Source organism: Cavia porcellus, unplaced genomic scaffold (assembly GCF_034190915.1).
Source record: "Cavia porcellus strain 051 isolate PalLab524CR breed Dunkin Hartley unplaced genomic scaffold, mCavPor4.1 scaffold_6, whole genome shotgun sequence".
NCBI lineage: Eukaryota > Metazoa > Chordata > Mammalia > Rodentia > Caviidae > Cavia > Cavia porcellus.
The window spans coordinates 85,310,133-85,334,088 of record NW_026947489.1 but is presented as its reverse complement, the minus strand read 5'-3'; the positions used below and the strand labels follow the sequence as shown (position 1 = coordinate 85,334,088).

Below are 23,956 nucleotides of genomic sequence, written 5' to 3'. Positions count from 1 at the left end.
ACTGAATGGTGGAGGGATTTAGGGTGACAAATCTCTCCTTAATTACTCCTGCAACCCCATTCTTCACTTTCATCCTCAAAGAAAGGTGGCATTGTAGTATTTGGAGTCTGTCTGGTGTTCCGTGGAATGCAAAGGCTTCATCCTTTCCCCTTCTGTTTCCTAGATTTAAATTAGACCTTTCAGGTCACTTAAGCGGCCTTGTTTGCAAATTCTCATTCTTTGCTACTATCTTCTATATACTTTTATCATCTCTATCACTCTCAATTCTTATATATATCTATATATATTATTTTGACCAGATCAAGTTAATTTCTTTTCTTTTTGGGGAGAGAGAATTTTAGGGAGAGGAGACAACTATATATGTTTTCTCACCTGCTTATGATTGATCCTTTTACCTTTGATTCCAACAATGTATTTTGACAGCTAATCACTGATGTTAAACTCACAAGGTAATATCAAGCAATGTAGAAATATTTTATGTGGCTACTGAACTTGATTTTCTAATTTGAATTCTTTGCAGTTTCTTTTGTTTCTTGCAGGTTGTCACAAAAAAGTGCAAAATCAGGAGAGACAATCAGGAAGAAAGAATCAAGAGTTAAAATTTTAAAATGTGAAGTAGAACTGTGCATAAAAGACAACAATCTCATTAAATAAAAATATTGGGTTGAAGTTTAAAAATCTGATTAAAGAAGTTTAGAATGTTCACTCAGCAGTTCATAGGAAGATAAATTGATTAGTTAAAAGCTACGTATGTTATATCAGTGTTGTTAAGAAAGCAAAAATATTTACAAGAGGTATTCTATAAGTATACTATTTAAATTTCAAAAAATCTGATCAAATCTAAAGTTTTGTGTTCACTTCTGAGTACGCTGTTTTTTTAAGTATGAATTTAAGAAAATGTATGTTTAAATGAAAGTGCCAGTACAGTGGCTATTTCGGGGAACATGCCCTGTGAGGAACGGTCAGTTCCACTACACAGCCTGGAGAAGCAGTAACCTAACAGTCCTAAAATATGTGAAGAATCATTCAGTAAAAGAAGGGGCAAATTGATTTATCTTCACCTTAAAGGTGAAAACTAAGAGAGGTCTAGTGATTTGTGTTTAACAGGAGAGCTCTTTGTCAATGCAAAGAGCTAGAAGATCATTTTTCAGTTCCAAACTCTTTAGTTCTGCTTTGGGGTGCTAAGTTGGGCTCCTCTAGGTGGTAGCATTAGGTGTCATATCCCCATTCTTGGCTTTATAAAACCCATGATGAGGAACCTCATTTCTAGCATCTGTAAGACAGTTCAAATTCTACCTCAGCAGATGTTTATTGAGTGCTGGGTCTCTGATACTCGGGATGCAGAGGTCTAGAAGACAGAGACACTCTTTTTCCCTTCAGGAAAAATATTAAATAAATAATACAATAGTTTCCAGGTAGCACCTCCTTACTCTACTGCTCCGTGCTATCAGACATATCTGTGACTGCTAATCATGATACATCAACTTGGACAGGTTAAGAATTGCCTAGTAAACTAGTAGTGGGTGCATTTGGTTAGTAGCCTAGACGGGAACAAGGGAAGGAAGAGGGAAGTGTCCCTGTTTTGAGGGATCTTCCTGAGCAGGTTCATCCTTTGCTGACATTGCTTGCAGACATTATTCTCCAAGTCCTCAGTGTCTTCACCCTTCCGGTGCAAACTCCCACCAGTGACCCCTTGTTGAATTTCAAGGCCTTTGACCTACAACTAGCACTTCATTCTGGGGCCCTTTGGTACTGTGGCTTCTATCTTCTTGGGCTAAGGAGATATTGGATTTCTAGTGCGCCAACATCCACCATGGACTCTCCTACCTCTGACCCTACAGGCTGACCTAATAAATTTCCTTGTATACTTAGCATATGTGTGTGTGTGTTTTCCTGCTTTTATAGGTAACTCTAATACAACATCATATGCCCATTCTTTTGTTTTGGTTTATTTCAATGAGATTATAAGCAGAGACTTCATTTTCTCTATTGCCATATCCCTAGTGTTCAGAAAAGTGCCTGGAATGCAGTAAATGCTTAACAAAGTATTTGTCAGATGAGTGGATATTGAATGAGAGTGGTATACGAGGAAGACGAAGGTTCAATAAGATCTCACTACTTGGAAGATATCCCAGAATGTGCTCTTTAAAACTCCTCACATCAGCATCAATCATTTCAGGCGACTGTATAACAAGCAGCCTTTGGATCCTTTTCCATATCTACCAGTGTTGAACTTTTAGAATGAGATCTGGGAATTGAACCCTTAACAACCTTTCCAGATAATTTATAGTTGGTGAACTATTGGTTTGGGTTTAGTACAGACTGAAAAGAACTAATGACTTAAGTGAAACTCTGAACAATGGGTGTGTGTGTGTGTGTGTGTGTGTGTGCATACATGTGCATGGGAACTTGGATGTAGCATTAGAGCATTAGGAGAGGGGTTGACACAAATGATCTGTAGAAAGGAGCTATTTCAGGCAGTGCTTTTAAGCGGAAGTGTGACACCACTAGGTCTATAATTTTATAAAGATTCCTCTAATTATAGGGAGTGGTATCATGTATGTAAAACCTCCTGTCTTATGTATACTCTGACTGTAGTGAGGTGGTTCCATTTGTGTAAAATCACTTGCCTTATTGCTGAGAGGTTTCATGTGTAGAGAAAAGAGTATGTTTTGGGATCAAATAAACCAGCAAGACTTTATTAACCCTGTAATTGAGTAAAAGTACATGACTTCTCTTAGCCTTCTTTTCTTCACATGAAAATGGGGACAGAAATACATTTTTATTGATTCTTTTGGAAGACCCGGGTGGTTTAGTTTGTGTGGAATGCTAGACACATAACAGAGTTGGGAATGACATCAGCATCTCATCCCTTCTCCTCAGGGCTCTACCTAGCACGCTGCAGAGCTGTGAGACACAGGCTTAAATTCTATGCAAGTGGGGTGAGACCACAGGTCATAAAATTGTCCAAAAGTAACAGCAGGGAAAGAAGAAAGTGTGACTAGTTCTTGATGAGTAAAACACGAACAATTTATATGCACAGCCAGTACTTGTCATCAAGGACTGGGACTGGTGGCCAGCTACTCGATAAGATGTTCCTCAAAACATCAGCACAAATCACTTTAGTTCTAGCAGTAAAGTTTCCAAGTGTTTCATTTGATCTCTCTCCTCCCCAGGAATACGTTGCCTTGATTGCACAGAATAACAACATCAAGGACATTCTGTGCCTTTTCTTTCCTTGTCTTTCCCTCCCTTCTCTGGCTTTTCTTCTTTATTTCCCTTCCTCCTAACTTGTATCTTAAACAATCAGCCTCCAACAGTTGGGGCGCTTTACATCTTCCTATAAGTGAAAGTGAGCGATGGTGTGAGAGGAGATCGAGTTCCGAAGCCAGCATCATATTTTACGAGCCCCACATGCTCTCTGCTGTGTCACCTCCTAAGTTTCCTGTTCTGAGTGTAAACTTGCTTCCTGCTCCCTGAGACTCTCCTTAATGTTCATTGCAGCCTTCTTTCCACTGCTTAGGATTAATAAAAAAACCCCAAAGTAAACCTTGGCTTGTTGAGACATTTCATTCAATGAAATATACAAAAGCACACATACACATTGTCATACTCAGATAATTTGACTGCGTATTGTGTATCCAGCAATATTAATTCTAAGTACTCACTGGTGCATAAAATAACCAGAATCCCTGTGCTCACAGGGGAGATAGACAAAAACCACCCACAAGTACAATTATAAGAATGGATGGTGATAGGTTCCACAAAGGAAATTAAGAGAATACTTTAATAGAGGATAATAAAGGGCAAAGGAGGAAGATTATGTAGCACAAACCCAGAAGAAGGGAAATTGCAGGCTGAGATGTGCCAGCCACACAAACAGCAGGGGAATGCACATTCAAGTGCAGTTCCTGAGGCAGAAAAGCTCCCGAGTGCGAGGAACTGGAAAGACACCAGCGTGGCTTGAGTTTCAGGGAGAGAGTGAGAGAGAGAGAGAGAGAGAGAGAGAGAGAGAGAGAGAGAGAGAAAGAACCAAGAAGGTCTTGTATAGCTAAGTATAGACCAACGATTAGATTATGTTGATTACTTTGGTCTCTGGGTAAGAAGTGTCAATTCCATGTAAGTGCTTGAGGAAGATTAAAACTTTTGTGAAAGGTATGAGATTATCTGATTTTTATTTAATAAAGGCTTCCCCTGGATACTCTGTGGGATATGGATGGGGAGGATGTAGGAAACTTGGTGTATAAGTTACCACAAAAGCCCAGATCCAAGTAATGGCTTAGACTAAGATGGTAGCAAAAGAAATGGAGTGGGTATATGTCATATTTATTTTGGAAACAGAAATCAATTTAAGGATTAACACCGAGAGAGCCACTTATCAAGAGGAGGAAAGGCTAAGAGAAGGATGGTTTGGTGGGTAAATAAAGAGCTTAACTTTGAAAACATTTAAGTTTCAGATCCTGGGATACACATATCAAGTAGGTGGTTAATTTATAGATGTAGAGTTTAGAAGAAGCCCAAAGCTATAATTACAAACTGAAACTCTAGCAGTGTGTCTGCTGGGAAACCAACGAAAATGTCAAAATGTGCTCCCAAATACAGTAGATCAAACATGATAAACACTTATTTTTCATTTTTATGGTGATCCAGAGGTTGGTGACAGAGGTTGGTGACAGTTTCACTCCACATGATCGTGCAAAGATTCAGGTTATTTTACCTTATTTCCTTGTTATATCCTTGAATGTTGTGCTTCTCTGTATGGCTGAAGTTGACTTATTACACCAGAAATCTATTGCATAATTCAGAAAAAGGGCAAAAGATGGCACTTTCCTTTAACCAAGTGACCCAGAAAGTACACATGGTCCTCAGGTGCAAGTCTTTAAAGTGGAAGGCCCTCGGCCACCCGGTGAAGGATAAGGATAAGTTTCATTATCAGAAAGAAAGTAAGGATGGCTATCAGGAGACAAAATACATTTTCTATCACAGACAATCTATAAAGCCAAAAGACTGCAAGTATGTGGTTTCTCAACATGCACTTTTTAACTAGACAATTTTCTGCCATGAGAAGGTTGCTGGATTGTATGGGAGGGTAGTGTGTTAACCACCAATGTTTGACAGCATCTCCATTCTGTATCCTCTAGATTCTAGCAATATGTTGCTAGTTGTGGGAATCAAAAATATCTGTGGTCATTGACAAATGTCCTTCGGGGCAAAACCAATATGCCATTGAGAACCACCAGGTTTCACAGGGAGAGTTCATCCAGAAAGAAGGTGAGATGTGGGAGCTGGGTTTTGAGAGTGTCAGCATCTCAAAGATTGGATAGAAAGGGAACAGACGAAAGGAGTGAAGAGATCAAAGAAGAAAGGCAAGTAGTTAATGGGGACATAATGAAGACCAGGTCGAACAATGTCCAAGAAGTCAACGTTAGGAGGGACTTCCAATAAGGTAGGAATGGTTAATTGTTTTGAATGGCACTGTAAAATCAAGTGACATGACACGGAAATGTGATCATCAGTGTTGACAGTGCAGATGAGCTGAGACCTAAATAAGAATCCTTTCTGTGTAATGGTGGCAGTGAAACACGCATTGTAGCAAGTAAGGACTAAAGTCTACGTGGAGAACGAAAAGCAGACCTGACATTTGTAAACAAGCCTCACACAAAAAGTACTTAAAAATGAGCTGCAGCTGGAGAGTCATCAAAGTTCAAGGGAATTTTTGTTTTTATGTTCAGCAGGAGTTACAACGGCATATTTGTTTGAGTTGGAGGAAATAATCCAGTACAAAGAGTGTGATTTATGGTTCTGAAGGGGAAGGAAAAGATAATTTGACCAAAGTACTTCAAGGGCTGGGACCCAGAATACTAGGTAAGATACAAGGTTTCAAGATGGGATGGGGTTCCTGGGTGGACAGGAACAAAGTTAGGTCTGTGGATTTATGGATCAGAAAATAAAAGAATTATCACAGGATGAGAGCACTCAGTAGAGTTGGAAATGGGCTCCTGGGCTTAAAGTTGTGGGGTCACAAGCAACTGTGGGATTGTATAGGTTCAGAGGATGGGTTAGAATGAGATTGGAGGACAGATAGGACACTATTAGAAATGCTGGATGGTGTTGAGAGAGCCTATTAGAGATGTGTGGTCATGTGCAATCTTCCTGGTTGTGGAGACACAAAGGCAAGGGATGGACTTGCTTAGCAACCCAAGGTGAAGTAGTCAACATCAAGTACACAGAAAACCCACTCAAAATCTTCCCTGGATTCAATTCATTTCCCAATCTGAATGAAAAAGACTCTCTGCTCTGCTCCCATTTCTGGGAAAGTATAAGAGCAAGAAGAGCTAAAGTCTTAAAGCAGCTGTGGCACGTTAAGGTGAGAGCTTGTATGTAGTAGTCGAGACAGCCTCCCAGTGCTATAGGCTGGATCTTCTAAATATTCACTGGGGATTCATGTACATGAAAGAAAGGAGGAGAGAAAACTGGATTGCTTAGAGTAAGCTGTGGAGATGAAACACAAGCCTGTGAGCTCGGTTCCCCTAATGAGATTTGGAGCAAGCACAACTCACCTAAGCTGTCTCGTGTGCAGTAAAAATGGTGGGCTGTTTATAAAGCTATTGATCCCTCATTGAGTATTAGCTGTTTGGGAACAATATGACTTTGTGGGAGGTGGCACCCTGCAGCTGAGGCAGACCCTCTAGGTGCTGACAGCTGGAGCTTCTTCTCTATGCTAAGCTGACCAATAAGCCACTCCTCAAAGGGACGCATGGCCAATGTAGCTCCCTGTCCACGATATCTGGCATCAGACCTGTGGCGCTGTCTTTGAGGAAGTCAGTCTTTTCATTTGTAAAAGGCAGGTCTTTAAAACACACAGCAAATGTTGTAAAGTAATAGTTAGATTGTGCTATCTTTCTTCCCATTATTCTACCAGGCATGTTCCTTTACAATTTAATCACAAAGGACAACTCATTTTTTTTTTCTTTAGCAGTACAGGGACTAAAACCAAAGGCATACTACCACTGAGCTACAGCCTCATCTATTTTTTAAAAAATTCATCTTGAGACAATGTCGTGCTAAGTTGCCAGAGAGTGAGACTTGAATTTGCAATTGTGCCTCAGCCTCATTCTGGGCTGGGATTATAGGCAAGCACCGCCATGCCTGGTTCCATGCAATGTATTTAAAGTCAGATTTTAAATATATATACATATATATACACATATATTTATATTTCACAATTTAAATCTTTTATTAAAGTTCACAGACTGCTAAATAAAAGCAGTAACAAGATATTTCACAAACTATTATACAATTTAAGACTCAAGAATTTACTTTCATAAAAAATCAGGTGCATAGTCATTCTAACCTAAAAGTGCTGTTTTACCCATAGTCTGAAATACATTATAAGAAACTCAGTTTTAACATGAAAATAATCCTATCAGCTGTTTTTTAAAAATACATTTTATAATAAAAAGTTTGAGCTCTCAATCAAAAAGCCCACAGACTAATTCAGCACATTAAAAAATAATTTTACAAAACACCCAAGCTAACACTATCAGATTGGCCTTTATTCATTTTTCTTCGTGTCATACAGAGATTCTCCACACACATTTCTTGCAGCCATAAAGTCCCTTAATGTGGGCCAGGTACAATTTAACCCCTGAAACTTTGTTGACATCAAAGTATGAGTTAACCAGTGTTAACTCCATAAAACATTTACACTGCACAACACATTAAGTTCAGACACTTGGCAATTAAACCACATTAAAAAAGAGGACAAGACCCCATCCCATACACTGGGAATCAGGTGTTCACTGGTCCCTATTTGGTGACTGGACACTGGTTCAAAGGGCAGCAGAGACAGCAGGCAGTTATTTCGGAGGACACAGAACACTGTGATCTGGAGGTGCACTGTGTGGTTACCCAAGCGAGGCAATGCCACCTTTCCCTGGTGGTCCACACTGAAGACAGACAGCACAACACTGATTCAGGGTGAGGGAGATCTCCCACTCAAGACTATGTGTGCTTTGTGATTTTGAATGCAACTCTTCCCCAAAATTTGTCAAAATCATCCTCATTTCTCAGGTCTGTGATCCCTCAATTGTGCATTCTACCTGTACGTCTTCCTTGGTATCCAAAGGAGACCTGGACAGCAACCAATGGCTGTGGATAGCCTCCATGTGGTTTCTTTCCATAATATGGAAAATACTTGAAGTCTATGGATCGTGATTGGGTTAAGTTGATACAGTTGCTGTGTTTTCATCTTTTGAAATGCAGTCTATTCTTGGTGATACTTCAGGCTTTATTTAATCTAAAGATTCTGTTCATTTTGACAAGATTACAGGGTTGTCCTTGCGGGTAGCCAAAGCCAAGATCATTTGTGGTGCTGCTCACTGACAGTGAGAAGTCAGGAAATTGACATGCAACAGAAACAGGACCCTTCTGTTCAAAAAGCACACTCCATCAGTAGTTGTCGAGATTTTTCTGTTCTTCTAAAGAATATGACTTCAGAAGCTGCTTAAGGTTTTTAAGTGCCCTTCATAGGAATTTGGCTCAGACACACTAAATCTATATTCCAATGCAGTCCCCAGTGTTGGGAAAACCATGAGTCCTCACCTAGGAATCCAGACACGATAATTTGGAACCTTGTCACTCAAGAGTCTGAAGCGTAGTCCACACTGTGAATGAGAAGAGTATAGCCAGGAACCCACAGAAAACTGCATGACCCCCTCTCTTGGCGATGTGCCCTGGGAGCTCTAGGGTGGTCCGATTGTACAAGAGGAGCTCCCACTGAGCCAGGCTCCTCTGGCTCTTCCTCTGGGTCTTTGTTGGGGCGAGTGTGTGGATGATGAGGTGCACAGAGGAGTGTCTTGCTGGTGTAGCACAGTCTTGCAACCTAAGCGTAGATTTTAAAATTTGTAATTTAAAGGTGATTTTTGCTTTGCGGAAACTGAATCTTACATTCAACTGTGTTTTCTGTGTGGATTTCAAAAAACTCATTTTCTTTGCTTTTTTATTGTGGCAAAATACACATACAAGTTATTCGTCATGTTCCATTAGGTATGGCATGGCCAAATAACATAAACTGAGTAAATAGACAGCAGAAATTCATTCCTTACAGTGCTGGGAGACTGGAAAGTCCAGAATCAAGGTGCCAGCAGGTTTGGTTTCTGGTAAAGACCTGTTACACAGTAGTCTCCTGTCTATTGTAACCTCACATAACACAAGGCCAAGGAGGCTTTGTTCTAAGGATATTGAATCAGTGCTTGTGGCTCCACCCTTACCACTCAATCTGTCTCCCAAGGCCTTCCTCTTAAGGCTGTCAATTCAGGAGTCAGGACTTGGAAATTTGTTTTTCATGCTTTGAAGCCAGGGTCTTGCTCCAGTTCAGGCTGGCCTTGAGCTCACTTTGTAGCCCAGGCTGGTCTGGAACTCCCAAAGATCCTCCTATCTCAGCCTCCTGAATACTGGAATTTCAGGCGTGTGTGCCACCACACCCAATTTAACATATGAATTTTGGAAGGAGGTACAATGTGTAAGGTACTTAGAAATGCACATAGTAAGTATTTATTAAGCTCTAATACTGTTCTGTGAATCAGAGATTAAGTAGACACTTGTGCTTTTAGACACTACGATAGTCTGAATGTTTGTGTTCTCCAATCCACATGTTGAAATGTTAATGTCCAAAGTCATGGTGTTAGGGAGACAGCTTTGCATCTATTCCATGTGAATTAAGACTTCTCACTAAAACAAGTAATCATGTTTTATACTTTCTGTATCAATCCTCCTTTTTCTGTTCTACTGCTCAAATGTTAATTTTATGAATTCTTGTTTTTATTTTTTGATGTAAATATAACAAACATTTTCATTATGGGTTTTGATATTTGTTTTTTCTCCTAATGTCACAAAGATACTTTATTTTAAAATATTTTCTAAAAGTTTGCTTTTCAGATTAAGAGTCTTTATTCCATCACTGAATTTTGCACATGGACCAATGTATAAATCTATTTACTTTTAAATTTTGCAGTCGCTAGCCAAGTGTTACGTGCCGCAATATTGACTCATTCTTTCCTTTTTTCCCACTGCTCTGTAATGTCACCATGTTTTCACACATGTGTAGGCTGAATATTCTGTTTCATTGGTCTATTTTCATCCCAGGGCTACAGTGTTTTAATTATTATCAATTTAAATAAGTCTTGATGCTTAATAAGGTAAGATAAGATCTCTCTCTTTATTTTTTTTACAATATACTGGACTCTTCTTTGTCCTTTATTCTGCTAAGTATATTTTAGTACTAGCTGGCCAACCTATGAAGAAAATTTTTGTACTAACACTAAGATGTTACATAATTTTTTGATTCTTTCTCTTAACAATCTTTCTTCATTTTTTTTTTTTTTTTTTTGGTACCAGGGATCAAACTTACAACCTAGAGCTTGCCAGGCAGGCATTTTTACCGCTGAGCTAAATCCCTAGCTCTGTCTTTGTTCTTATCTTTACTTATGTCTTTTGTAAACTGCATATACTTCTATGAGAAAACAGTAAAATTTAATAGTTTGTCTTTTCAGAGAAGAGTGGCTGTAATCACATTTATTCAGAGATGTATGTAAATTCAAAAATCATTCTAATTGTATTTTTTGGTTTTTGTCTTCCCATTTTTCTTTTTTTTTCCCCTCCTCTTTTCGTCTTCCGTTTTATGAATCATGGTTTCTTTATTTCTTTTTCTTTCTTTATAGAAGTTCTACATTCTATTTGTAGTCTTATTAAAAGACATTTTTATGTTTTACACTCTTAAAGTGTACTTTTAAAAGTGTAAAAATGCATCAATTATTTTCTAAGCCATAAATATTTTAGCTTTATTCCAATGTCTATTTCAATGTTTGTGTTCCCTAATTTCAACTTGCTTCTTCTTCTTTTATTTTTTTTTATCTACCGGGGTTCAAACTCACGACCACCTGCTTGCAAGGCAGGTGCTTATGCCGCTGAGCTAAATCCCCAGCCCCCTTTTCAACTTGTTTCTAATCACCCCATCAAAATTGATCAATATTGCTCTTTTTATAATCAGTACTTTTAGTTTTACCAACTGCCAAATTCTTTTCTTTTCATCCCTCTGTTTCCAGATGAGTTTAAGATTCTTTTGACCAAATTATGGCCTTTAGAAGTAGTTTAATGAGGTTTGTGAATAAGAAACTCAGTCTTTGAAACTTAAGATGTATTTACTTTGTTCCCCTTGCATAAAAATTTATTTGAGCGTAGCTGAGATGGGCAGATACTTTTCTCAGCTCTTTGAAGATCTTATTTATCATTTGCTCACATCAATGATTATAAATGGAAAGACTTCTTTATATGGCAGACATTTCTTTGAACTGTATTTTCTGTTAGGGGAATTTGAAGTTTTGATCCTAAAAGACTTGCTTTTCATATTTTATACTACACACCAAATTGTAGTCTATGTAGGAGAATGACTACTCCGTGGTATATCTGGAAAACATGGTTATTCTTGCTCTTTGCAGTCACAGAGATATTTCCTTAATTTGAGGGCTTCGAAGTGTTTCCTAAATTGTGGATGGATTACCAATCGCTATGGCAATATTCCTTTCACCTTCACTTTCTATGTTCTTATAGAATTTCTGTCAGACCCGAGGCTGCCTTTCCACCACCCTTCAATTCTCTAATCTTTCATATTTTCCATTCCATTGTCCCATTTGATACATCTGAGTGTCTCTATCAACTCCATGTTTTTATTCCTCAGTTATTTCTTCTGCCATAGTCTACTTTTTGACCCATCCATCACATACGTGTGTATGTATTTCAATGACTATGTGTCCATTATCAAGATATCTACTCAGTAAAAAAATTTTTCTTGAAAGTCTTTAACACGTTGTACCAATGCCCTGTGTTTGTTCCTTCTCTTTGAATATGAAAAGTTATTTTAAAATGATTTTCATATTTTTAATCTCTCATTTTTCTTTCAAATTCTTTCCATGTGTTGTAACTATCAAATTTTGCTCATGTTGCTTATTGTGCGGTTAGGAAATTAGTTTTGGTAATAAACTCATCGTTAGTGAAAATTGAACTCCAGTGACTTGATTGATATATATTTGCTGTCTTATGGAATGAGTGACAGATTTGTTTCTTCTAGAAGCCAATGAGTTTTTAACAATTTTCAATCAGCTTTTGTTACAAATCCTTAACTTGGAATGCTTCATTTGGTGTAATGTATGAATTTATAGCTCATAAGTTTCGTTGGTTTGGTTCTGTATTTGAAATTTTCATTTTGTTATATTTTTTCTACCTAGAGAAGGGCCAATTTTTCACATGCTTAATTTTCCATGTTAACAGAAGTCACTGTTTATCAAATTAGTTACATTTAGCGGAGAAGAAATTAAAGTCCAGAAAGGGTAAAGCATGATATCCAACATTTCCAGCCAGCCAGTGTTATGAACAGAAATGGAATCTGGTTCTGTGAGCTTCCAGAGACCATTGTGTTTACTATACCACATGGCTCCATTTGAGTGATGGAAGTGGATGGATGCACCCTGTCAAGGCTCAGAGGTGGCCATGAGGAAGGGGCTAGGGAACCCAGTGTTTGTAAATGACTGAGATCAGGATTCTGGTTCTGTACCATTATGCCAGGTAAGGTGATATCTCTATGAGTCGTTTATTTAACAGCTGACACAATGGATGAGATTAACGATTCACACTGCTCATCAAGAAAAATTCATGAAAATCTGTGACTGCTTGAAGCTATTGCAATGGAGATCTCATGAGAAGTTAGGCTTTCCAAGCAATATGATAACATAGTGGAGAAGTGAAATCTCTATAAAGCATAGAATGGGTCCTTGAAGCATTTATAGTGTATTAGGAAATTACTAAGATTCTCGAGTGCACCCTGGAAATGATAAGCAAGCAAGGGACTCAGGCAGGGAGCACTCACATCTTAGAAGACTGCCTGAAGAGTACGACAGTTGAAATAGGCTTTGCAAGGGGCTAAGAAATGGCCATGCTGAGTCAAAAGGTGAAAGTAGAGAGGAAAGAGGTGGGCATTCCAGCTATCAAGCAGAGCAGGAACAAAAATATACAGGCGACAATAGCAAGTCATGTTTTGGAGGAATTAAACAGTGAGTTTGGGGGCTGGGGATTTAGCTCAGTGGCATAAGCGCCTGCCTTGTAAGCAGGCAGTTGTGAGTTCGATCCCTGGTACCGATAAAAACGAAAAAGACAAAAAAAAAAAAAAAAAAACAGTGAGTTTGAATGGAGACTAAGTAATGATTGATAGATTGTGTCACCTTGGGAAATTTAGATGCTTAAATAAGTACTCAGCAGTTCTACATCCCAGGGTATAGAAGACAGGCTCTAGGGTGTCTGTTTAGGACCTAGCATGTTATGATGGTTAACACACTGTGTCAACTTGAGAAGTTTACAAGTCTAGCTAAGTGACTCAGCAAGGAGCCAGGGTCCTTGTTTTATAAATGCCCTGAATCTGTGCAAAAGGAGGGACAGAGATGGTATGAGTGTTACACAGGCCTACGGCCAGTAGCCTGCTTATACTATAAGGAGGGAAAAGAAACTTACACTTTCCTCTTTTTGCTTTTTGTTGCTTTTGCTGTCTTCTGCTGCTTGAATTGTTGCCCCTGTGCCACGTGCCACTCTGCCTTGGAACCAACAGATTATGGACTAAAACCTCCACAAACTGTGTGGTAAATAAACCTTTCCTTTATTTTGAGCGTCAGGTATTTTGTCTCAGCAATGAGAGAAAAGTTACTAACACAGACTGCAATGTGAGCCAGAACAGATAATTCTGAAAACATAATAAAGCTTTACATAGTCTGAACAATTACAGTGAATATTTCCTAAATACTTAAAATGCACTGAGTTCTGTATGTGGAGCTTTAAACTCACTGTCTCACTGACAGCTTCTAACTAACCTCTGAGAATGATGCTGCTGTCCTTACTCCATTTTACAAATGGAGGCTTAAAGAGGAAACTTGCCTGGTATCCTATAAAGAGTGGTAGCAAAGAGACCCAAACTCAAGTTTGTCTAATTGAAAGCCCATGCTCTTATTCTGTCTGTGTGTCTAGCCAGCAAACACTGTTATGGAGACCAAACGAGCTCTTCTTCAGAGCTGCCATCCTGATCCACTGTTAATCTTCTATTTCTCCTCTGAGTTATATAAGTTTTATATATGTTGTCATTTCCCTGAAATTTTCAGAGGATTATGAGAAAGCAGTTGGCTCAAAGTTTACTCCAAAAGAAAAACAAAAAGGAGATGGTGAGTTACTTGTTCTACTATATGAAGTTTACTATATGAAAGTTAGGCTTTCACCAGCTGCTGTGAGAAATGGGCTCTTTCATCATTTTACTGAGAGAAGGATGAAGGGAGTCATCTTCTGAAGTTCTGAGTGAGAGGGAATACTGTGGTTGGCCTTTACGTAGGATCACTGATTTAAAGTGACCATGCAATCTGGTTTGTCAAGAGTGACCTTTGTTCCTGTTAATATGGCATAGTAGCTATTGGTAGCAAATATTAAATGTCAAGCTATAAAAGTTAGAGTGATAGGGCTGAGGATTTAGCTCAGCGGCATAAGCGCCTGCCTTGTAAGCAGGCAGTCATGAGTTCGATCCCTGGTACGGATAAAAAGCGAAAAGGACCAAAAAAAAAAAAAAAAAAAAAAAAAAAAAAAAAAAGAGTGATAAGTTAGATGCCCCTCTACTGAACAGGATAGTGAAAGGTGTTGGAGTAGCTTCCAGCACCACCACTGTGTGTGTATGGTAGTGGTGGTGAGGGGGAGAGTTTGGTCTTATGGGAAACTGCAGCCTGGAGTCCAGATCACTGAATGTCTCTGATTCTGCTTCTTCATCATTGGACAGGACTGATGATGACTCAGGAGTGTGGCCTCTGCCCATTAAGCTGAATGACTGCTGGTGTTTCAGCTGCTTCAGAGATAGTGACATCAAGTTCTCTTCTTGGCATTGGAAGGGATGAACTCAGGATCATAGAAGAGCTTCACCTATGAAGTCAGCAGTTCTGGGAAAGGGAAGAGATGGGCTTAGAATTTAAGTATTAGAGAATCTCGGTGAAATAAGAGTCATGTATCAAGCCACGTGAATGTGGATGTGGCTCTTACACGAGGCTTTTATGAAACTCCACTTTTAGGAAAAAAGATACCTATGTTGGGAGAGTTATTTATGCCACTGACATCCCTTAAACCAAAATATTTAAAGAAGCATGTAACCTATCTTGGATTACATCTTCACTTGGTATGTCTTGACTTGATATATCTTATTTTCTTGTGCAATTAATTCAGAAGATATTGTTGGGTATCTTCCAGGTGCTGGGCTGGAGTTACAAGGCCATGGAAAGAAACAGGAACCAGAGTAAGTGAATGTTGTTGCTCATAAACTCATTCTTAGAATCCATTACAATGTAGCATTTAGGCAAATATTTTTAAAGGATCCAAACAATACTCTGTATTGTTTATAGAAATGTTCATATGCAATAAAATTACAAAAACATGCACAGGAATGATGCAAACAATCATAGGGAGGTTAGGAGGAAGGAAAGGGATGGGTCTAGCCTTTAGCCAAATCATAAACATTTTATTTCAGAGACAGAGACAATGAGAGACAGAGAGAGACCAAAAAGAAAGAGATAAATTTGTAAATCTTAAAATAATGCTGATGGTATTTATTTTTTACTTTCCTCCTAAATAATTTCAGATAAAGATTAAAATGAAAATTATACTTCTATATAGAAATGCTATAATTTGTTAATTTATAATTTAGAAAATAAAAATTTTAAAATCCTACAATTGCTTCCAAGGAAGATGAGCCTGTTAAAACAGACAGCCCTTCCGTATTTACAAATACCCATCCTCCAAGGAGACTGAAATGAAGAAGATAAGACAGTGATGGGCTAAGGCTGGAGCCTCATGGCTTCACGGAGTCTATGAACAACTCAGAGTACGGCTCGACAGTTTCACAGGAAGGATGTCTACCCTGACTTAGAGTGGTGTGTGTTGCTGTGCACAAACCTCTCCATCCTTGCACTTGCATGCACCTGGTGAGAGTTTTTAAACCCAAGAAGCTGCCGACTTCATATCTGGGTGATGCTTATAAAGAAGATGATAGCAAAGCAGGTAATCAACAGCCTGCTTCCCTAACACAGTTCATTTGCTCACTGGGATCACATATTGTGACCTGTGTCTTGAAGAATTCGTAGAAAACCTTAGGAGGATTTCCCACGGGCTGGGCGTAAGAGTGAGTGGAATTGATGTGGTCTAAAGCATAGGGCAGGGAGCTGTCACAGTGGTGAGCTGGGGCATAGTAAGCCCTTCAACCGCAGTCATTAAGAGTCCTGCTCTAGGCAAAGGTGGGGAAATTAGAGGAACTTGGGGGAGGAAATTATGAGGGAAACAAATACTAAGCAAAATCAGAAGAAAGGGCATACTATGGGATCTTTTAGAAGGACGTGGAGCTCTTTGGATCTCACTAATGACACCTGAGTAAGAGGCAGCCATCAGGTTGGTCCTTCTTGCAGAAGATTCCCAGATCTCCACATGTTATGTTGGACCTAAAACTTTCCCTAAATTCCCATGTGTGGGGTATAATAGCTCACTTTCTGTTAGGAGACAGGGCCTGGTTAGAGATGGGTCATGAATGTGTGGCCTAGAAAGCAATCGCTCCCTCTGTGGCTCTTCCCATTTCTCTCTGCTTCCAAGCCACCATAATTCAAGCAGCTTTACTCTGCCAAACTTTCGCCATGCCCTTCCTGCCTTACAGCCAGTCAACCACGGACCTAATCCTCTAAAAACTGTGTGCCAAAATAAATCTCTCCTCCTTTTGGTTGTGGGTGTTGGGTATTGTATTTTAGCAATGATGAAAGTACCTAAAGTATTATGAAACTCTGGACAATGGAAGGAGCTTAACCTTCTGAGTACCTGTGAGTTCTGAGGCACAGGGTATTGGACTGGACCACATTCTTGCTTTACCTGCCTTTCAGACGGTGGCCCACCAGGAGCCTTGCAAGAAGTCCTACTTACAAATGCGTTGGGAATTTCCACCAAGTTGCCAACTTAGGATCACAAGATGGACTGATGTCTTGTGTTTTCTTTAACAACCCGAGCCAAGAAGGCAGTGACCTAGAAAAGACAAAGACAGGAGAGTAATATTTTGTTCTCTTTGCAGTCTCTGACCGAACTTTAATCTTTTTATTTTAGAGGTCTGGTGTTAGTTAGGGCCCTGTAGTAGCTTATCTCCTGGATGGGGAAACAGCTGATGTGGTAGTAGATTGGGTTGGGAGTGAGCTGAGGAGGGAGGAGCGGTTGGTTAGAGGGAGGAGGCAAAGGCCAGGAAGGCAGGAGGGAGGTGAAGCAAAACAGGTTTCTTGGAAATGAAACTGCTTCCCCAAGAGGAACAGTCTGATGTGATAAGAGCAAAGTAATAAAAAACAGACAGCTCACATTTCCCTGCAAGTGGAGAGCCAAACAGCAACAGGGTTTAGGCTGTTTCCAGATCATTGTGTAAGTCAGTGTAAGTTCTTCCCCAGGCGCTGGGTGGGGAAGGGGTGGGGGATCTTGTTTCAAAGGCTCCCCACTGAGTCTATGGCAGAGAGCTCAAAGCCTTGGAGAGAACAGTCCTCTTTCCTCCACTCCTAACCCTGTGCCTTTTCCCAGCATTGCATACATAGGGGTGAGGAGTCCTTGTTCAGTTCACTGGCTCCCGCTCCCAATCCCCCCCTGCATCCCCCACAGCTGCTTCACTAAATCCTTCAGCTCAGAAAGAACTCTTGCCCATACTCAACTCTTTTCGTTTCCTGGAGGGCTTGTCTTGAATTAAGAGGCAGCAGGTAGGTGGAATCTGGCTTCATTCGATAGCCTTGTGCCAAGGAATTGGTGGTGGGATTTGACAGTGGATCAAACGATCAGCCTTCCCCACGCCTCCTAACCCACTTCCTCCCGAGCAGGATCCCCTAAGCTTTCAGCAGCTTGTACCAAAACACAGTCCGAGTTCTTGCATCATCAAATGACTGTCGATTCTGAAACCTGGCAGACAAAGTCTGTTTCTTTGCCAGTTGGAAAAGGGAAGGAGCTAGTCTCTAAGAAGAAAGTGAGACCTCAAGCTGAGAGATGCCTGGACCTGGAGGAAGAGGCTCCATGTCAACCCTGAGTTTTCATTTCCCCTGAGAGCAGTAGGAGGGTTAACTGGGAAGAGGGAGAGGTGCACAGAGGCAGAGATGAGCATCTGCTGCTTCATCTAAAGCCCAGATGTGCCGCAGAATAAGAAGGAACACTTGCGTAACTGTCTTGCATCAGCTAGAGACAGTCTAGGCATTATTGGCCCCTCCTTGGATTTCCCTCCCTTGGTCCAAGTGACCTGTGGTTGATTTGTCTTGGATCCAACTTGGTGGTACATAATCTGTCCTTTTCTTTTAGCTGTGATGGAGGCCAGCACAGCAGCACTGATGAAGTTCAGACTGTACATGCATGTGGGGACCCTACAATGAGCAGAGAGCTGTGGCAGCTGTTGAAAGTGTTGAAGCTATGATTTGTTGCCTGATAGGTGCAGAGAAGGGCACAAGGACTGATCTCCAAATGGTTTGGTTTAGACTTATGAAGGTGTTGAGATACCTAGACACTGAGTAGAGGTACATGATACAAGGTAATTCTTGCTGGTACTTTTCTTTGGTACAGGATATTGAACCCAGTGCCTTTGCACTGAACTACATCCCAAGCTCATTTTAAAGACTGTAATCACTAAGTTGCTACTTGCCCTAGGTGGGCTTGTACTTTCAATCCTCCTGCCTCAGTCTCATAAGGTGTTAGGATGCCAGGAGTATACTGCCACACCCTTTTGTCTCACAAGCAAGAGCAATTTTATAGAAGATTCTCAGCGCTACTGCAAAGCTTGGGCAAACGCCAGTGTGCACAGCAAGGGCTGCCTGGATGACGATCCTGTGTTCTCAGTGGGCTGCTTACTGCTTGGTTCTGTGCAGAAAGAAGAAGCCTTCTGTCTGGAGGGGCAGCATGCGGCACCTGAGACACAACATGGTCCTCTTGCCTGTGCTCACAGCCTTGAGGGCATTCTTGAATTGTTCAGTTGGGCCCTGAGCATCATTCCCTGGTTAGAATCTCATTTTCCTTCATACAGAACAGCTCTATCCATTTCTGTCTTTTTCGTTGCTGTTGATGTAGCATTCTCCCAACCAGCAGGAACAGATGTCATGATATGGTTTCCATGCAGAGCTACTCTCTCAGCTCCTTCTGCCTGGGCTCAAGTTCTTTTTTTGATTGGAGTTACAAAACCCAACCCTGACCTGCTGAAGGTGGAAGATGATTACTGTGCATGAGTCTAAAACAATCTGTTCTCTTGCATAGAGTGCCTGAATCAGAGGACCCAGGAAGAACTGGGGAGGCTGCTCATATGATAACCAGGCAGGAGACCAGGGACCTCTGTTGTGGTCTGAATGCTCATTCTTATGTAAAAAATCATATATTGAAATTATGCATTGCAAGCAGATGGTATTGGGAGTGGCACATTTGCAATTTGTTTAGGCCATGGGGGCAAAGTCCTCATGAATAAAATTTTAATGACCTTATAAAAGAGGCCCAAGTGAGACCCCTTTCCCCATCTCCATGTGAGGCTAGAGGAAGAAGAGAGCAGTCTAGGAAAAGAAGGTGCCTTAACAGTGATGGAGTGCACTGCTACCTTGAGTTTAGACTTCCCAGAGAGGTGGGCACGGTGGCACACACCTGGTGGCACAATCCTAGCACCCTGGAGGCTGAGGCAGAAGTATTGTTATATGTTCAAGACTAGCTTGGGCATAAAGAATCTGAAATATAGCTTGAAATACATAATGAAAATCTGTCCCAAAACAAAACACCTGTGAGAAATGAATTTCTGTTGTTTATAAGTTACTCGGTAGCCGGAACAGATGAAGGCAGTCAGTATTCTAAGCTTCACTCTGAGTCGTGTCTGCAGTATCCAATCTACAAATTTTGCTAGGTAAATCCCAGCAAAGAAATGTAAGGCTGTTTACCTTGTATTGAAGAACCATGTCAATCTATTGACTCAGCTAATATTAATTGAGCTCTCACTGTATGTAAGCATACTACCCTGCTTGAGAAAGTACTCATTGTTCTGACCCAAGAGTGATTTCAGTGTGGTGGAAAGGAAAGCCACTGATCATTCAAGTAGGTGACTGTATAATTACAAATCATGAATGGTAATCATAGTGAGGGTGGTAGCTAAAATGTATTCAACACATGACTAGGAATAGCACCATTTTAAAAATGCATTGAAGTAGGAGCTATCATTTCTCTTATTTTCTAGGTGGCAAAATGGAGGTTCAAAGAGGTTACATAATTGACCTCTGTTCCCACTAGTAATAAGGAGAAAATCTGGATGACAACTAGGTAAAACAACTAACAGCCTCCACTTTCAATTGAATGTTGATTATGGCTATAAGATACTGTGGGCATAGTTCAGGGTTCCAATATCCATCGGGTACCATATCCCAGTCAGCTTCAGCGCAGTATGGACAGGGGTAAGAGGTAAGAAGGGATGAGAGAGTTAACCAGGCAGCTGGGTTGGGAACTGGAAAGGAAGCAGTGGGGGGCGGGCCTGAGTTGGAAGGGAGCCTGAGGCCCTTGAAAGGAGGGAGGGAAAGTTCACAGCAGGGGCGGTTGTTCACTTTATGAGTCTGGAAGTGATGATGTCTGTTTGTGTTGTGGGAATCAGTGTCCTGGGGAGAGAAATGGGCCCATGTGGCTTAGTGGGTTTCTGCTCTGACTGCACCAGGGCGGGTCTATCACTGTGGCTTATTATTATAATTATTATTTTATTAAGCTGCTCTCAGTTTAAGCTCAAGATCACTAGCATAATATTGCTTTCTCATCACTCTACTTAAAAAACCCATGTGCCTTCTTATTTCTCTTTGGATGAAGATGAAACACCTTAAAACCTCCCACGCCCCTGTGGGTGGGAGCCTTCATATTCTCTGGCTGTTCTTTCCCCTCTGTTCTGCTCTCCATGCTCCAAACGCCCCACCAGGCAGAATATTTTTTTCAGTCTTTCATGCTCCTTCTGTCTTGTCTCTCTGCCTGTACAACTATCCTTTCCTTCCTTGTTCACTTGCATGTTCAGGATTATTCTCTAGTGTCTGTGGTGTGTCAGGTACTCAGCTAAGTCTTTTAGTGACACTGAAATTGAATGGATGTTGAAAGAAGAGAACAGGAAAGAAGAGGAGGAAGAGAAGGGAGAAAAGAAGAAGAGGATAAAGGGGTATAGAGGAAGAGAAGAGGAGGAAAAGGGAGAGGAGGAGAAAGAAGGGGAAGAAAGGGAAAAAGACTGGATGAGGGGAGAGGGCAGAGAGAGAGAGGAGAAGAAATTGGCTTTGGTAACAGCTATTCAGCTAAGAAGAGCCGAGATTTTCACAATGCAATTTAGCTTTTGGTCAGATCGCTATGTAGGAAATGAACAGTAGGGAGTAAGGCTGAGACAGGTCATAAGACAGGAGTTGGGTAGGGAGGGCGTGAGAGAGGCCGAGGGAGAGATGGACAAGCAGAGGGAGGAAAGCAAGGGAAGGAGAGAGAGGGAGCACGCTGTGGATGGATAGTGGTGGGAAGTGTTGAAATGGTGACCCCTGTGGTGTGTAGGAGTAACTGCAGTGATGACTGAAGAACTTTTCTGAGAAACCGGAAGTGGGGGAAATAGGAGAATCCGGGCTACCTTGCTAAATGTTTATTGATTGATTGTATTGGGTGGTGATGCCACTTATGAAAATGAGAAAGGCTAGGGGAGGAGGTGATGTTTACGGGATCAATTGAGAATTCTGCTCTGGTTATGTCTATGGGAGATACTTATATACCATCTGTGTGGATTTTCAAGCCTGGATATTTGCAGAGAGGCAGGCTGGATGCATGTATTTGGGAGAAACAAGGATATAACCATGATGTTAAAATGAAGTCAGGGAGAGTTCTATGGATGGGAAGAGAAGGGGGCTAGCCTGGTTCACTGCTGCCCATCATTCAGATTTTCCTGATGGCTCTTTCCTAATGAATGCCTTCCCAATCCCTTGGTGGGAAAGCCCCTCTTGTAATGCTTGTAGCTATCATGTACTTCTCCTTCACAGCACTCAGTACATTTGAAATCTACAGAGATGTGTGATTGGTAATATGATGATGGCATGGTTGCTTCCTAAAGAGAGTGCAACATATTGTTCAACATATTAAGAAAGATCACACAAAACTTGGCAATAAGACAGAAAGTAATACTATGTGTTCTTCAGTCATAAAGCACTGGGTAATAAGTGTATCACAAGTCCACTGGTTACCATTTAGGTACTGTTTACCTTTCATTAGCATGCAGGCACTGGAGAACTAGGTCTGAACTTGTAGAAAATTGATAAGATACAAATTACGTTTTGTCAAAGAGACAGAATTATTATCACAAAAGGCATGGTTTTATTATTCACCCAAAAGTAGTGATTGTAATTAATGTCACTGATTTTCATACTTAAAAACAGATAAAATGGTGCATTTTTCTTATATATTTTTTGCAATTTAAAATATTAAAAATACAGTAAATCAAGAACTATTAAATTGTGTGTAATGACTTATAAGGCTTATAAATTATAATTCAGTAAAGTTGAAAAAATAAGGCACTATTTTTGATTTATAGGACTTTACTGTCCGATGGAGAAAATTACTCAGCAAACAAACTTCAAAAAAGGCAAAATGTCAAAACTTGGTGGTTATAAAAACATCTGGGGAATCATCTTGCCTCGGTTAAGTCCACTCACTCTGTAATCTGGAACAGTTTATGGAACCTCAGCTTCTTTATCAAAAAATGAGTCTAATATTACAGCATACATCACAAACCTATGGTTTTACCTCAGTAATGTAATCCATGAGTTTCTGACATAGTAAGAATTCACATTCAGCTACCATAAGTACAATTATAGTCAATACTCATTTAAAAGCTCAAAGGACTGCATATGCAGAAACACGTTTTATGTATATTCACATTGAATTTTGAGGGACGATCCCCAAGGGAACATTATTGGCATATAGTACGTATCATGGTGTTCTTAATGATTTTGGTAGAGAAAAAATGAAACAAACATTTAATGTTTCACAGAATTGTGTGGCAAAAAGCCTTCTATGATGAAGGAAAAAAGTCTCACCAACATAGATGTTAACTTAATGTATTTTCTATTAGGCTTACAAATATAAACTAAGCATAAATTCTACTTCATCTGACGTGGTTATTATTACATTTTTGCTTCAATAGTGTATATTTTTAAATTTTCATTATAGGAATTACAGCATAGTCCAGAAAAGGGAATGACGTATCTCCATGTGTAAGCATGACTCATACTTCTGCACTGCGGTGGTGACATTGTGGTATCCGTTCACTCACAACCAGACCGAAGTGCTGGCACCCACAGGTTGTGGTTTTTGCATTCAAGATATCTGTGTTACCTTCTTCCATGGGCTGTCACAGAGCTTTCATCACTTCGTGTTGTACGGACTGTATTTTCTTTTAACGGTGTTCGGGGGGGTGGGGGTGGTCATTTTACCTTTCCTTAAACCAATAGAAGTACCATCACAAATGCAGAAGTGACCCTGAAATTTGGGTCACTCAGTTATAAAGTGATCGTCTAGAGCATGTAGAATGTACTTGGATTAATTGCAATGATGTGCTATTTAAATCAAGATACATAAATTAAAATTTCATATGAATCATTCAGACTTGAGAGTGTACTTTTGCTAATATTAACATGCCTACTATTGCCAATTGCTCACAGTGCTATATGTTGTATTGTACTCTGTTTTTTTTCCCTAGTACATATAGGAATTGCTATATATCCTCTCCCCTTCTGTGTTTCCTTTCTTTCTAAGCTTCCTGGCTGCTGTCTTGTCTGTGCATGATTGTTTTCATCATCAGGGCACAAGCCAAAGTAAATAT

At 40.2% G+C, this 23,956-nt stretch overlaps 1 long non-coding RNA gene and 1 pseudogene across 1 annotated transcript; one reads left to right on the top strand and one right to left on the bottom strand.

Annotated features, from left to right (window-relative positions):
* Window positions 1-7,415: 7,415 nt before the first annotated feature.
* LOC101787660 (sodium/potassium-transporting ATPase subunit beta-3-like) lies at window positions 7,416-18,037 on the bottom strand (annotated as a pseudogene).
* Window positions 18,038-20,254: 2,217 nt separating this feature from the next.
* On the top strand, window positions 20,255-23,733 carry LOC134476282 (uncharacterized). The gene is made up of 2 exons (XR_010047862.1): window positions 20,255-20,400; window positions 23,305-23,733. It is a non-coding gene; the product is annotated as an uncharacterized LOC134476282 (long non-coding RNA).
* The last annotated feature ends 223 nt before the right edge of the window (window positions 23,734-23,956 follow it).